Below are 12,500 nucleotides of genomic sequence, written 5' to 3'. Positions count from 1 at the left end.
GCAGTTTTCGGCACCCGGCATCCTCCCCCCCCGCCCCCACCAGCTACTTCTCTCACCCCACCATCCGCTACCCGCCCCACCTGAACCCCCCCGAGGCGCTGAAGTCCTACGTCCCGTCGTACGACCCGTCCAGCACGCAGAGCGGCCAGGTGAGCCCCTTCCCACCACTCCCGGCAAAACCAAAACTCTCTCAGTGGAGCCTCTCAGTGAAGCCTCACGGTGGAGCCTCTCAGTGGAGCCTCACGGTGGAGCCTCTCAGTGAAGCCTCACGGTGGAGCCTCTCATTGAAGCCTCACGGTGGAGCCTCATGAGGAGCCTCATGGTGGAGCCTCATGGTGAAGCCTCACGGTGGAGCCTCACGTTGGAGCTTGACGGTTTGAAAACTGATGGTTTGAAAAAGAGGCTCCAAGGCTGGCCGGATCACTGAAAGCCAAAGCGAGATGTTTGTGTGGGGAGGAAATTTGGATACCCTCAGTAGGGTTTACAGTCCGTCACCCCCTAAAATCCGACTGGTTCTGGGGCTTGCTGTTTGTGTGTTTCTTGGGGGAGTGGCCTGGCTGACTTACCCCATCACTCATCTGCCTCTCTGCACTCTGATTGGTTGTTGTATGCGTTAGGGGTTCTCTGAGGTCACCCATAAGATCCGAAAGCCGATTGGCTGACAGCGAGCCGCTCCGCTGCGGCGGGGACGCTCGCTCCTTTTCCCCGCGGAAACTGCCCGGTCAGCGATCCGGCATAGAATGTTCCGGAATAATTCATGCTGCTGATGGATTCATGCCCCCCCCCCCCCCCCCCGCTTTGATCGCTGAGGTTTACTGCCGCTCAGAAACACACTTCCACTCCCTCCTTCGTCTGCGCTCTGCCGAAAATAAATAATTCAGTTTACCGCCATCCGGTGGTCCTCGCTCCGGACTGATCCGGTGCCGGTGGCTGCTCTGCCCCCCCCCCCCCCCCCGTGCTCAGCAGGATCGGCATGGAAACGAGCGACCGTTCTCTGGGGTTTGGAACCCCCCCCCCCCTCCCCCCTGTCTGTTTTGTTTTCCTCGATACCGAATGCTAATCGTGTTAGCCGCTCTGCTCCTCCCGCATGTTGCCCGTTTTTCTTTTTTCTCCTAAAAATCAGGCACGGGACGTCTTGTGCACGTTTACATTGAGGCGTTCGGTCTGATGCCCTTATCCAGCTCAGCTTTACGTATTCAATCAGTTCTGTACAGCTGGGTTTTTACAGTACTTTCTGAAGCAGTTCCTGATTCCTGTTAAGTAACTCAGTCGAGGGTAAAACAGCTGTTTGTCCCCTGAACCCCCCAAACCTCTGAACTATGAGCTCAAGGGTGTAGCTGCTGCACCACTCTGGTATCCTGGAATCAACTCCTGCAACCTGGTATTTCTGTAGAAAAAACTTATGACACCTATTTATGATCTACCGCCCCCCCCCCCACCCCCCAGACAAGCAGAGCATTTTGGACTCTCAAAGGTCGTGTTCATGGCCCAAAATACACTAAAACATGCGTCCTGTAGTTAATATTTGTAAACTGAAAAGTCCAGTACAGTCCACATGTACGAAGTCTGGTTTAAAGTGGCCTGTAGTAGGGGTTAGGGTTAGGGTTGGGGTTAGGTTTGGGGTTGGGGTTGGGGTTGGGGTTGGGGTTAGGGTTAGGGTTGGGGTTGGGTTTGGGTTTGGGGTTAGGGTTGGGGTTAGGTTTGGGGTTAGGGTTAGGGTTGGGGTTAGGGTTGGGGTTAGGGTTGGGGTTGGGGTTGGGGTTAGGGTTGGGGTTAGGGTTGGGTTTGGGGTTAGGGTTGGGGTTAGGGTTGGGTTTGGGGTTAGGGTTGGGGTTGGGGTTGGGGTTAGGGTTGGGTTTGGGGTTGGGGTTAGGGTTAGGGTTGGGTTTGGGGTTGGGGTTAGGGTTGGGGTTAGGGTTGGGGTTGGGGTTGGGGTTGGGGTTAGGGTTGGGGTTGGGGTTGGGGTTAGGGTTGGGGTTGGGGTTGGGGTTAGGGTTAGGGTTAGGGTTGTGGTTGGGGTTGGGTTTGGGGTTAGGGTTGGGTTTGGGGTTGGGGTTGGGGTTAGGGTTGGGTTTGGGTTTGGGGTTGGGGTTAGGGTGGGGGTTGGGGTTGGGGTTGGGTTTGGGGTTAGGGTTGGGGTTAGGGTTTGGGGTTAGGGTTAGGGGTTAGGGTTGGGTTTGGGGTTAGGGTGGGGGTTAGGGTTGGGTTTGTAAGCTTTCCTTTAACCACAGAATCCGTTACACTGAAAGGGGATTAACCCACTGAGCAGCGATAAACCCAACACGCCGTGCGGCTCCTCAGAACCTGGGATGGGTCCGGTTGACCGCTGATCCCCATGTACTCATTTTGGGAAAAACCAAACCAGGCGATTACCCCCCCCCCCCCACCCCCCATTTCAGCATTAATTTCCCTCTTGCTGACGTGTCTACGTTGAGTCACAGCGTACTGGAAGCCGCTGAACGTGCTGGTCGTAGGCGGGCTGTAGTGTTGTGTCTGGCGGGTGCAGCTCATCGCTGTGAACATCCAGCAGGCCCGAAAACGGCCAAGAGACACAGGAAATGAGACGCAGGAACTGAGGCGTTCAGGGCTGCAGTGTGTGTGTGTGTGTGCGCGCGCCAATTGATTTGCCAAGCTGACATTACATCGAACGTTTAGCGTGAAATATGTTGTTTCCGTGGGAACGCATGTGTTTTAGATTTACCGCGGCGAGCCGTGGCTCCGCCCCCCCCCCCCCACCCCAGACGGCGGCCCAGCGGCTCCCAGGGCCCCCAGACCGTCAGCGCTAATAAAAGACGAATAAAATAATTACGGTGATGAGTTTCCTCTGTGTTTATTTTCACAACGGCCCGCAGAGCCCGGAGCCTTGGGCTGCGTTTGGGCAGCAGCAGGGAGATTAAAATCCGGGAGGAGGACAGAGAGACGCCGCGTAGCTTCACTCACAGCCGCGCGGAAAGAAATAAACACGAGTGATGAGCGATGACTTTATTACACGGGCATCCCAGCGCTGCTCAGAGTCCGCTCTCTCCATCACACCCAGCTGTGGCTGATCTTCTGCTCTCTCCATCACACCCAGCTGTGGCTGATCTTCTGCTCTCTCCATCACACCCAGCTGTGGCTGATCTTCTGCTCTCTCCATCACACCCAGCTGTGGCTGATCTCTCTGTGTTTATCTCTCTCTGTCTCTCTCTGTCTCTCCCTCTATCACTCAGTGGGTTTACATGATGTTTGAAAAAGTCGATTTATTGTGTTAGTCCGGCTAAAACTGGACTTTTAAAAATCACGTGAACGTCATAGTCCGACTGAAATCGTACAAAGTCAAATTTTTCAAAGTCGGTATATTAATATAGCTCGATTTCAACTGTGCATGTAAACGTACTGACTGTCTATCTCTCTGTTTCTCCCTCTTTCTCTCTCTCTGTCCCCCCTCATTCACTCTCCCTTTCCCTGTCCATCTCTCTCTATCTGTCTCTGTCGCTCTCTGTCCATCTGTCTCTCTCTCTCTCTTTCTCTCTCTCATTGTTTCTCTGCCCATCCCTCTCTCTCTGTATGAATCTTAGTTTCGCCCTGTCCATCTCTCCCCCTCCCTCATTCTCACTCTCTTCCTGTCCATCTCTCTCTGTCGCTCGCTCTCTGTTCGTCTCTCTCTCACTTCCATCTCTCTCTCTGTTATGACAGAAAGTATCTGTTGATGTTGAAACTCTCTCTGGGATGCGGAGGCGTTTGGAAATGTCTCGTCTCCTGGGCGTTTTCTCGGGAATGTGTTGTATGTTTCCTGCGTGTGCGTGTCATATATAAACCTCGCACTAAAACTCTCCAATGAAAAGACTCCCCCCCCCCTTTCCCTCTCACAGTTTTCACACTGTGCGTTCACAACGTTGAGAGGCTTTCAACACTGAGAATTTACTGCTGGAAAAACTATTGAGAATATCCACGTATTATTCTGTGGGTGGGGGGGGGGGGTTCAGATGCTTTGAAACATTCTTGACACTCAGCCATACAGGTGAGAAATCTAAGACCCGTGTTTTGGGGGATGTGGTGCCCCCCCCAGACTGGGCTGTTTTATTGCGTTAACCCGTTAAATACATCGCCTCTGCTGGAGCACGGGTCGGGTTATTCAGCGATAAAAGGAGCGGTAGAAAAATGTTAAAAGAATAAGAAAACCATAAGAGTTCAGCTCACACACACACATCCGTAAGTATATAACTGCAGGGACGTCAGCGCACGTTGCAGACTGTTTTTAGAGTTGTTTTCATGAGATTGGAAACGCACAGCATGTGCAGTGCTGGCTTTTTGGAAATGATTAAGCCATTCACACGATAAAAAAAAAAACCTGACCACAAAATTGCTGTGTGGTTTCTGAGAAAGCAAGAAAGGGGCGGGGGGGGGGGCGGATAAGAGAGGGAGGGAGGGAAGGGGTGCTGAAAGAAAAGGAGGGGGAGGGAGAGTGAAAGAGAAAGTGAGAGAGCAAGAGTGGGATGAGTAGGAAAGAGATACAGGGTTGGACAGTGAGAGAAAGAAAGGAGAGAGGATGGAGAAAGATGAAGAGAGGGGGGAGAGAGAGATGGGGCAAGAGTGTTGGGGGGTTATGGGTTTGTGCAGCTAAATATCTGCACCAGTGGTTGTTAGGGGTTATGTTGTATGTATCTGATGGTGGTTGTTAGGGGTTATGTTGTATATATCTGATAGTTGTTGTTAGGGGTTATGTTGTATATATCTGATAGTGGTTGTTTGGGGTTATGTTGTATATATCTGATGGTGGTTGTTTGGGGTTATGTTGTATGTATCTGGTAATGGTTGTTAGGGGTTATGTTGTATATATCTGAGGGTGGTTGTCAGGGGTTATGTTGTATGTATCTGATAGTGGTTATTAGGGGTTATGTTGTATATATCTGATAGTGGTTGTTTGGGGTTATGTTGTATGTATCTGATAGTGGTTATTAGGGGTTATGTTGTATGTATCTGATGGTGGTTGTTTGGGGTTATGTTGTATATATCTGATGGTGGTTGTTAGGGGTTATGTTGTATGTATCTGATGGTGGTTGTTTGGGGTTGTGTTGTATGTATCTGATAGTGGTTGTTTGGGGTTGTGTTGTATATATCTGATGGTGGTTGTTTGGGGTTATGTTGTATATATCTGATGGTGGTTGTTAGGGGTTATGTTGTATATATCTGATGGTGGTTGTTAGGGGTTATGTTGTATATATCTGATGGTGGTTGTTTGGGGTTGTGTTGTATATATCTGATAGTGGTTGTTAGGGGTTATGTTGTATATATCTGATAGTGGTTGTTTGGGGTTATGTTGTATGTATCTGATAGTGGTTGTTAGGGGTTATGTTGTATATATCTGATGGTGGTTGTTAGGGGTTATGTTGTATGTATCTGATAGTGGTTGTTTGGGGTTATGTTGTATATATCTGATGGTGGTTGTTAGGGGTTATGTTGTATGTATCTGATAGTGGTTGTTTGGGGTTATGTTGTATGTATCTGGTAGTGGTTGTTAGGGGTTATGTTGTATATATCTGATAGTGGTTGTTAGGGGTTATGTTGTGTATATACTGTATATTGGAAAATGGTTGTTTGGGGTTAGGAGGCCACAGTAGCCAGTGCAGAAGGCAGATAGGAGTGGTTTGTGAGGCCCATGGCACTGGGGGGAATCTGTGCACATAACACTGTGTGTAACCATGCTGCGGGTTGCCAGAGAGATTTTAATACAGGTTATATTACACTCTAATTAAGCACTCTATTCTTGTTAAGGAGTCCTGCTGAGACCCCCTCTCTTTCACAAAGGCCTTCCAAAGGTTTCGGCTTTTGGGGGCTCCTCGCAAAGGCAGTTCTGCTCTGGCTGTGTATGTGTGTGTGTGTGTGTGTGTGTGTGAGTGTGTGTGTTCATTCGTATTCACTTGCGTAATTCTCTGTGGATAAAAGCAGTGAGTTACTTACTGTAAGTTAGTTACTGTGCTGTTACAGTAAGTGCCTGAATGTCGACGTGTCAGCTTGACCTTGTATGACCTCTCCCGTTAACCCCGCCCCCTCCTGCCTGTCCCGCAGCCCAACAGCAGCAGCCAGGTGGTGGGGAAGGTTCCGGGCCATTTCGCCCCGGTGCTGGCCCCCTCCCCGCACCACGGCGTGCGGCCCGTGTCCCTCTCCATGCCCGACACCAAGCCCATCACCACGTCATCAGAAGGTGAGCCAGCGTCACCCAGCAACATCTGTGAGTACCGCTCTCACTCGCGGCGCAACTTCCACGGAAACGGCTGCAGTCCGGCTGGCTCCGCTACGCTACGCTACTTCTCTTCTTTTCCCCCTGCTCGGACTGCCTGAACTCTCGCTCTCTCTCTGTCTCTCACTCACAACAACAAAAAGGAAACTGAAGCACAGGGACCTGAAACCCGAGCTCTGTACCGTGCCCGCTTGGTTTTTTTGTGTCTCAGTACTCCTTCCTTTACGCTACTGATTGGCTAACAGGTCCACACGACCTGCTTCAACGGCCCAACTTGGCTGTTGATTGAAGGAAAATTACATAAATAGACAACGTAGATCTTCAGGACTGGAGTTAAACCTGCAGCTACGTTCCCCCACTTATTCAAATGGCACTATTTGAGGTGCATTTATCTTAATCCCAAAATAACACATCGACTTTGTTACCCAGAGCAGACCAGGTCAGCTCCGTTTACATGTGAGGGGGGGGGGGGCTTACAGTAATTGGTCTCTCATTTGCTTGTGCCTGTTGAGTACGTACAGACTTGAGTCATGTGTGAGTACGCTCTTAGTTCTTTTAGTTTTGCCCTCCTGTCTCTAGTCCCTTCTTTCTCTTCCTGTCCCTTTTGTCTTTCTTTCTCTCTCTCTCAGCCTGTTTACATTCGGAGAATGCTGTTGGCATTTTTGTTGTAGCGGCGCTGAGCTGTAGAACGCTCCGCCTCTCGCTGCGAGCGGCTCGTTTAGGCTCCGCACGGGACGCGAGCGTTTTCGGGATTCCCAGAGCTCGGAGAACCTGCCTCGACTCGCTCAGCCCTCGCACAAAAATGCCCCCCTTTTTCCTTCAGGATGTAAACGAAATCGTAAAAGACGCGTTACTGCCGGCGTTTGACTGCCTCAGCCAGACAGCAGAGATAAGGACGAGCTGTAAAATGGTATTAAGTTGACGTGTTTTATTCAGTTTTTACGGTGCTGGCTGCTGCTCTCTGTAACTGATTTCCGTCATGGATTTAGGTTAGCGTAGTTAGCCTATATTAAGTGCTTCTGTGATGTTGCCTTTGCGTTCTCTGGCCTGGAACGTAGCTACCCAAGCCTGACTCTGTGGCTCATATAAATCAGGGGGTATGCGTGTGTGTCCTCTTATGTCATGAGCTGCTCTGGATGAGAGCTTTCGCTAAATTAATTAAGATTAGTATTAAAAGTGTGTTGTAACTGGTCTCATAGCAGAGGTGTACTCCTGCTGTGTGAGATTAGTGTTAGTTTCCCGCTCTTTTAGACGTGTGTGGTAACTGACTTTCCTGCTGTTTTAGAGGTGTGTGGTAACTGACTTTCCCGCTCTTTTAGAGGTGTGTGGTAACTGACTTTCCTGCTCTTTTAGAGGTGTGTGTGGTAACTGACATTCCTGCTCTTTTAGAGGTGTGTGTGGTAACTGACTTTCCTGCTCTTGTAGGGATGTGTGGTAACTGACTTTGCCGCTCTTTTAGAGGTGTGTGGCAATGGGCTTTCCTGCTCTTTTAGAGGTGTGTGGTAACTGACTTTCCTGCTCTTTTAGAGGTGTGTGGTAACTGACTTTCCTGCTCTTTTAGAGGTGTGTGGTAACTGACTTTCCTGCTCTTTTAGAGGTGTGTGTGGTAACTGACATTCCTGCTCTTTTAGAGGTGTGTGTGGTAACTGACTTTCCTGCTCTTGTAGAGGTGTGTGGTAACTGACTTTGCCGCTCTTTTAGAGGTGTGTGGCAATGGGCTTTCCTGCTCTTTTAGAGGTGTGTGGTAACTGACTTTCCTGCTCTTTTAGAGGTGTGTGGTAACTGACTTTCCTGCTCTTTTAGAGGTGTGTGGTAGCTGACTTTCCCGCTCTTTTAGAGGTGTGTGGTAACTGACTTTCCCGCTCTTTTAGAGGTGTGTGGTAACTGACTTTCCCGCTCTTTTCCAGCATACTCTGCGCCGGGCACCCCCACATCGAACCGCTTCGTGGGACTGAGCCCCCGAGATCCGGCCTTCCTTCACCAGCAACAGGTAAGCTCCGCCCACTTACCTGACCCCGTCCCCCAGTTCCCTCTCCCCCTCGTGGGGTCTGCCCTCAAGGAAACAGCCCCTCCTGCAGTCAACTCCTAGTAACTGCATATACTCACACCTGCTGACCTCTTGACCCCGGTCCTGCAGAGCTCGTTTGTTTTCAAAACTCAGCAACCAATCACAGACTTCTGTAATCAACAGCTTAAATGTATCAATTAAGTGCCGAGCAACAGCAAAACCCAGCAGGCCATGTGGCTCTCCAGGACCAGGGTTGAAGGGCCTTGGTTGTGATGTTGGATACTCAACCAGTGTGTGCACACAGCAGGTAGAGTAAAATGGGAACTAACTGAAACTCTACAGGAAAAAATGAGGGCTCTTATCCAGAATGCACTTATAAGGAGCTGACTGCATCAGTGCCATGTTTCCCCCCTTTATATTTTGGGTTGTTTTTTGTTTGTCTTTTTCTCTATTGGTTTTTGTAGTGTTTTTACTGTATCAGAAAGAGACCAGCAGCTAGTTTCTTTCCTGATTGGGAGAGTGGAACGCCATTGATGCTGCTGCTTAGCAGCCATGAGAGACGTGGTCTTTTTTTTTGAAGGATTTGGAAGTGATTCTTTTCAGCACTGTCTATGAAACATACTGTCCAACATAAACATTTTTCTGACCAGGTGTATGTATGAATACATAATGAGGAGAACAACATGCCATTCAGCCCATCTAGAACATAGTATTTGATTTATTCTTAATACTTTCTCACAAGTCCCTGATTAACTTTAATCAAATACTACTCCTCACTTTTTTTTCCCCAATTTCAACAAATTCAGATTTTGCTCCTTCCAAAAAATACCAATAAAACTTATTTCCTCCATGCGGAACTTCACACTGTTTCACTGAATGTGATTTGCCAGGTTTCCAATCCGCGTCAGTGTGCTGGAAGTGTTCCTGGATTACTTTAGTCCGCTCCAAACTTGCTGATCTCTCCAGTTTTGCATCATGTGCAGAGTTAGCTTGCCACCGGTGTCCCTGTCAAGATCATTTATGTCCGTAAGAAAAAGCAGACTGCCAACACAGTAGTGTGATAAGGCTTTCTCACAGGGCTGTAGATCCGTTTTTCAGAGAAAAAACAAAAATGGCTGTTTCCTCATAAATTTCCTCGTTTGAGGTTCACACACCTCTTCTGATGAGTTCTGTATCAGTGATTCATTTTTCACATGGGATTGGAGGGGCGGACCTTATTGAGGGGAGGGGTGGGGCATTGGAGAGGATGGGCGGGGCGTTGGTGAGGTGGGTGGGGTGTTGGAGAGGAAGGGCGTGGCATTGGTGAGGTGGGTGGGGTGTTGGAGAGGAGGGGCGGGGAGTTGGAGAGGAGGGTGGGGTCTTGGAGAGGATGGGGTCAGGTATTGGAGAGGAGGGGTGTAGCGTTGGAGAGGGGGATTTTGGGAGGTTTGCTGCTTTGCATTCTGGGTTTTTGGAGCATATGGGGGGTGTTAGCAGAAAGGGTGTCGGGGAGAGGTTGATTGGGGCTGCATGTTTATTTTGGTTGCCGAAATGCGAGGTATGAGTCGGGGGGGGGGGGGGGGTGCGGGGGGGGTTGGGTTGGTTGGTGCTGCATGTTTATTTAGAGGTTTGAGTGGGGGGGGGGGTGCTGGGGGGATTGGGTTGGTTGGTGCTGCATGTTTATTTAGAGGTTTGAGTGTCGAGTAGGGGGGTTGGGTTGAGGGTGGTTGGTGCTGCATGTTTATTTAGAGGTTCGGGTAGGGGGGTTGGGTTGGGTTGGGTTGGTTGGTGCTGCATGTTTATTTAGAGGTTTGAGTGTGGGTAGGGGGGTTGGGTTGGTTGGTGCTGCATGTTTATTTAGAGGTTTGAGTGTGGGGTAGGGGGGTTGGGTTGAGGGTGGTTGGTGCTGCATGTTTATTTAGAGGTTTGAGTGTCGAGTAGGGGGGTTGGGTTGAGGGTGGTTGGTGCTGCATGTTTATTTAGAGGTTTGAGTGTGGGGTAGGGGGGTTGGGTTGGTTGGTGCTGCATGTTTATTTAGAGGTTTGAGTGTGGGGTAGGGGGGTTGGGTTGAGGGTGGTTGGTGCTGCATGTTTATTTAGAGGTTTGAGTGTCGAGTAGGGGGGTTGGGTTGAGGGTGGTTGGTGCTGCATGTTTATTTAGAGGTTTGAGTGTGGGTAGGGGGGTTGGGTTGGTTGGTGCTGCATGTTTATTTAGAGGTTTGAGTGTGGGGTAGGGGGGTTGGGTTGAGGGTGGTGTAGAGGTTTGACGGCAGTCTGGAGGCCTGGTCTGGTCCCAGGCTTCTCCCCCGGGCACTAATTGCATTCATCCGCGCGCGGCTAAATAATAATAATTAGCGGTGTCTCCCACGCCAGGCCCTGCGTAGCGTAATTACAGGCCTGACGCTACGTCTCTGCAGCCAGCCAGTGCTGGAATGCGCCCGATTATTCGTAGCTTGTTAGCGATACGAAACGATTGAAACAGGAGCCCCTCGCCTTCTCCTCTGATCATTTGCTTCCATTTAATTTCACTATTAATTGAAAAAAAAAAAAATTTCACTGTAATTTATTTTTACATTGGTGAAATTTTCAGAAGTCAAGCGCACAGAGCGAGCGTAGTGCTGCATTAGCGAAATTATAGCGCTCGTTAAAAATAAATTGGATTAAAGACCGGTCACACTGCTGTAGTTTCAGTTCAAAAAATTCTCCGTATGCACGACATGAACTCAGAGATCTTCGGAAAGGACAGAGTAGTACTGTTCAGGGACATTACCTCTGCTTCTGGTGGCTCATGACAAATCAACTCGGGTGGAGTGTTTTTAACTCCAGTAGAGTGTACATTATATGTATATGTAACTTCATTGGGCTCATACGCATTGGTAGAGTTGACTTGACAGTAGAGATTTTTTGTTTCGTGGCTCGAGCGAGGCTTCTCCTGACATTGATGAAGTAGATCTGAGATGCTTTTGCTGATTGTTGCACTAATTCAGTTCCTAATGTCACTCTGTGTACTCCATGTCTCTGGTAATTGCATATTGCATTTTAATTTGTTTTATATTTGGTGACAGTGGTGAATCTGGAGGCTTTCTCATCAGTCTTTTGTATTTTAACCAAACAGTGACAGGCCAGCATTGTCATGGGGGGAAAGGTCAGTTTGTCCAGTCCCGTGCTGGAGTTGGGGGTTAGGGTTAGGGTTCCTGACCTGTATTTAAGCACCATTGTCCGAAAGAGGGCTCATCGCTTTTTATTCTGTGGGAGGCCATGGGCTGAAAGAACAGGCGCAAAATGTGACCCACTGCTTGTGTCAGCTTCTGTGATTGGGTAATCACGTGCTCCTTTGGTTTTTGGCTTGAGTACTGGCTTGGCTTTAGTGCCCCCCCCCCCCCCAAGCCATTGGGTGTGGCTTAGATCAAAAAGGAAAACAAAGAAAAAAAGAACTAATGTGATTAATTTCCAATGGCACACATTTTTATTAAAAGACTCAAGAGAGGAAACGCTCAGAGTTAGGTACTTTGTACACTTTTTTTTTAGTGCCGCAGAATGAATTTTCAACTATTATTTTTAAAGAAACTTTCAGATGGAATTTAAAACCCGGCCTTTTGTCGTGTCTGTGTTAATATGGATCGATCGACGGAACCTCTTCTTGCAGGGGTGTCTCAGGACGTGGGCAGGAGCTCCCTAAACTCCTTCCTGTTCCTCATACACACCTGTCACTAAGATGGTATTTTTGGCCGGGGGGGGGGGGGGGGGGGGATGATATATATAATGTAAGCTATGTTCATCACTGCAGATAACATCTTTTAAATGCCTGAAGAAGCGTGTGTGCGTGCCAAGATCAATACAGCACTTCCTAATGCTGAAATCATAAAAATCTGGCTCAGGCCTAATTCACATACCACATGCTCCCCGAGAACGTGTGTGTGCGTGTGTGTGTGTGTGTGTGTCTGTGTGTGTCTGTGTGTGTGTGTGTGTGTGTGTGTGTGTGAGTGTGTGTGAGTGTACGTGTGTGTGTGCGTGTGTGTCTGTGTGTGAGTGTGCGTGTGTGTGTGTGTGTGTGTGTGCGTGCCTGCGTGCGTGCATCATTGGGCTCTGACATCACACTCTCAGATATGAGGCATTCCAGTGAAGGGGCGTGGAACACAAACGGGGGGATTATGAGTTACTGTGCAGTACCGCCTCACGGGGCCCGCGTAGCTAACGGCGACTTCCTCCAGCGGGCCGGGACGCAGCCGCCAGCCAGCCGCTGGGCTAATGAGCGAGAGGAGCTCCTTAAAGCGCTACGCACACGCCATGCCCT

At 49.4% G+C, this 12,500-nt stretch overlaps 1 pseudogene; it reads left to right on the top strand.

The window, feature by feature from the left end:
* LOC118227999 overlaps positions 1-12,500 on the top strand; it is a 96,679-nt pseudogene that overhangs the window by 66,808 nt on the left and 17,371 nt on the right.

Source organism: Anguilla anguilla, chromosome 5 (genome assembly GCF_013347855.1).
Source record: "Anguilla anguilla isolate fAngAng1 chromosome 5, fAngAng1.pri, whole genome shotgun sequence".
NCBI lineage: Eukaryota > Metazoa > Chordata > Actinopteri > Anguilliformes > Anguillidae > Anguilla > Anguilla anguilla.
This window is presented reverse-complemented; position numbering and strand designations above follow the sequence as displayed.